This window comes from Rosa rugosa, chromosome 1 (genome assembly GCF_958449725.1).
Source record: "Rosa rugosa chromosome 1, drRosRugo1.1, whole genome shotgun sequence".
NCBI lineage: Eukaryota > Viridiplantae > Streptophyta > Magnoliopsida > Rosales > Rosaceae > Rosa > Rosa rugosa.
Genome location: NC_084820.1, coordinates 33192555 through 33196910, shown reverse-complemented (window position 1 = coordinate 33196910; position 4356 = coordinate 33192555).

The following is a 4356-nucleotide window of genomic DNA, read 5'->3' as shown; positions in this document are numbered from 1 at the left end:
TTCTGTATGTATAAAAAGTCGATTTTCGCGTGCCCCTAAATAACGTTCGTTTTCGAAAATTAATCGTTCGAACTAATTCCACAACTTCTCCGAGCCTCGTACTCGCTCCCACTATTGTGAAATCATTTCTAAAAATCCACAGAAATTAATTTGGATTTTTCGGGGTATTACAATCTACCCTCCTTAAAGAAATTTCGTCCCGAAATTTGAGCGTAAGTCAATTCGATCCTCTCGATTAAGGTTGACCTAACCATAGAATCTCCATCTTTTCCAAATCTGTAGTAATCTACAAAGCCACAGCCCTTTGTATAAAAATACATTCCTATGGCCACTAAATCCTTTCATCACAATATGAATTCACAAAACAACTGCTCAACATCACTCCACATCAATTACACAAAATCATCACGTGGATCATCTCATAGATCCTCACATAGATCTTCACATAGATCATCACATAGATCATCACATAGATCTTCACATAGATCATCACTCTGTACTGGCATACAAGCACAGTAAACACTCCCACAAATTGTTTCGCTACTCAATTAGCATCACGGTAAATCTCCATAGTAAAACTTAAGCATGCACCACTCTTCACAACCATAGAGATGCATCACTCAAAACAATCATCCCCAAAAGCACGCCAATAAATTATGTCACCCAGTGATGATGACTTGGGCTTGCTCAATCCTTGGGCTAAGCACTAGGGCTGGCCATTTGGGCCTGAAGAAATCGGACCATCCACATTTCGAACCGGCCCAAACCAATTTGGGTTTAACATTTGGGCCTACTATTCGGGCCGAACAATTGGGCTTACCATTTGGGCCTACCATTCGGGCCGAACAATTGGGCTTAACATTTGGGCCTACCAATCGGCCGAACCAAAAGCATTTTGAATAGGCCCAACCAATTTAGGCTTACTATTCGGCCCACAACTTTTTAGCTCGGCTACGGTATGAAATTGTACATACCGTAGGTATACCGTATATACGTATGCATACCGTACAGACCGTATATTCGTCCGTATATCAAGCATATACGAGATCCAAAAATATTTGTAGGAGGTAAGGTTCGAACTCCCGACCTCGAACACGAAGGTTTTGCTCCCAACCACTGAAGCAAGAGCTGCCTTCATTAATATATGCTCACGTGTTATATTTATTATGTCATAAGCGACATAAATAAAATAACGGGGGAGGCAAGGTTCGAAACCTCAACCTGCCGCACAAAACCTTTGTCCCCCAACCACTGGAGCACAAGCTGTGCTTAATATAATGTGTACAAATGTTATACTTATTATGTCATAAGCGAACATAATAAAAATAAACGAGAGGCAAGGTTCGAACCTCTCACCTCTTGTACAAGAGCTTTGCTCTTCAACCACTAGAGCACCAGCTGCTCTCTTTACTATCCATGCAACTCCCTTTATTTATTCTATCATAAGCGATAGAATAAAAACAAACTGTCGGTACACTCCACGTGCCACGACACGTCTCTTCCGTGATTTACGGAAAGCAAATCACTTTCGGCTAAAGCTGTCTGCCACAGCGTCTCGAGATTCCCTCGGTCCCCTTACACGCTCTCCACGCGCCAACAACTTTTCCGGGTTTCAGGGCGACTTTAATCCAACGCGTAGAATGAATCACAGGAATCGTCCATCCAACGGTGGAGATCTGCTCACCTCGCTCTATAAATAGGTGCATTCTGAGGGCGCAACTGTTCACTCCAAAGGAATGAAAATCTCTCCTGAGTTCCAGCCCCTCTCTCCCAACTCTTCAGCTTTCCTCTTCTTTCAAAACTCAAAACATTTCTTCTTCGATTCAATCCTTCTCTTCTGATCTTCTCTCCCATCTAGTTGATTCAATCCCATCTTTCCTCTGAACTTTCAGATCTCTAACCCACCATCATCATCCTTAATCCCTTTAACAACAACTCCTTCAAACACTCGACAACTGTACTCTTCGATCTTCACATCCCCTCAACCCATCACCATGGAACCACGAACTCTGCAACTAATGGAGCTACAAACCCAGCAACAAATCGAGGATGGAGGAAACAACCAAGCAGCCGGGAGTAGTGCCAACACAGATTTCTGGCGAAGCCGTGCCAGGTGGGTTCCTACTCCAGATCAAATAAGGATCCTCAAGGATCTTTACTACGACAAGGGAGTTAAGACCCCAACTACAGAGCATATTCACGAGATCTGTCTCCAGCTGCAACAGTATGGACAGGTTGAGGGCAAGAACATTTATTTTTGGTTCCAGAATGTCAGGGCTCGAGAGAAGCAGATGAAGAGGTGCAATCAGGCTGCTCAAGTGCCCATGGGAACTAGTTCTCCTGGTACTGGTGGATCCATTGATCTCAATTTTGGGTCCACTGGTTCCACTGGTGCTGGTGGATCCATCGACATCAATTTTGGGCCAGCTAGTGGATCCATTGACATCAATTTTGGGTCCACTAGTTCTACTGATGATGGTAGATCCATTAATCTCAATTTTGGTTCCACCGATTCTACTGGTAATGAAGGATTTCTTGATTTAAATTTTGTTTCATATTCTTCCTCACACTTCAACACTAATACCAGTACAACTCTTTTGGCACAACAGGAGGACAAACATCCCTGCAACAACGGGGAGGAGATCACCAGGAGGTTGAAACTCTTCCTCTGTTCCCCGTGCACGGCGAGGACGTCTTTGGTAACCCGAAGACTACTTCTGAGGAAGGTAGCGCATTTGGTTACTATTCTGGTGGCTCAGGCGGTTACAACAGTGGCTCTAACGTTTCTCTTGAGCTCAGCCTCAATCCATCCGGAGCTGCTGACTAGGCTTAGCATAGCATAGTCCTCGTTTTCCTTTTTGTAATATAAAATCAATAAGATTGCATGTATGTCGTTTCTTCTTTTTGTTAAACCAACAACAACACCAAGGATCAACCTTGGTCACCTAATACTATTTTCAAAACCATTGACAACTCTGCTGCACACATCAATCATAATGATTTATCACAAACAATCAATTAAGTTGCACAGAGGTCTAGCTAGCATCCTTAGAGTCAAACCAAACACAACAATTTTGTCGTTAGAATTAGGGTTTAATAAAGCTAAACACATCCTGAGTTAGCTAGGAAAAACCCACATCCTTAGAGTTACTCATACAAATCTTATAAAATCTCAACCATTTCCTCTATTAATTTCTCCATTAAACTTACCACAATTCATACCCTATGAATTTACGATTTAGAAACCGAATCAAACTCCATATCGCATAGTAATTCACTTGAACCACTATGGATACCCAACAATGTCACTACAATCAATACCCAAAATTGCACTTAACCATTTCTCCTAAAATCAATCACCATAGAAACACACCCTCATCTAATAACATTTACAGAGAGTTGACTCTAAATCTCCCCATTAATTACCGACCAAGATCAAATTCCATTTCAAAACTTTAAGTGTCCCGCCTACTTAAACTTAAAACACAACAACCTCAAATTCACTTCAGTCCAACTCCATACTACGATCCAAAACTTAAGAAAACTAGTTCACAAAATCAATTTCCTTCACTTAAATAAAACTATGTCCACAAGTCATAGTCAGGTCAACAGACCAAGGTGTCCGAACGGAGAATTTCCAATCCAGTTGTCTTTGTGAAACGCAAAATATCAATCAAAAATGATGCTCGCAATATCAACCACGTATACAAAACATGTTCCTCGGATCTCGATTTAAATTTAGAAATACCAAAACTACCACTAGTCCCACTTCAAATAGCCTTTAAGATTGTAGGTACTCGGAGAGAACTCAAATATATAGTCGTTCGTCTCAATCACTCAAACACGAGATCAAACTCCGTTCTCGCATCTCAAACTCTGCTCAACAACTTACAAGCACATGGAAGAATTAACCACAATAATTTCTTCCCTAACCGCAACACTACTCACAACTCCACATGAGTCTAGAATCTATTCAAATGCATCTGTATGTCCAACTTAAGAAGGCAAAATTACTATCAATTAATACTCGTATCCACATCAGATACAAGCATAGGTTCACACCATGCCTTCAACCAAACACTTCTACATACAAACGGAAACTCATTTCCATAAACAATCCTCACTGACTCATCAGAGTTAAATCCGGAGGTTTCCATTCCTCGAAGATCACAACTCGCGGAAACTAAACTTATTCTAATACGAACTTAGAAGGCAACTCTACCGTCCTACGGACATACACGCTGTCTAGACCCCATACTAAGACATACCCAATGATTATACCAATACCGAAGAGTATATGATGGGGATCCGCTGCAGACGGGCCATCACTCGGGAAGTATTGATTATCACCAAATA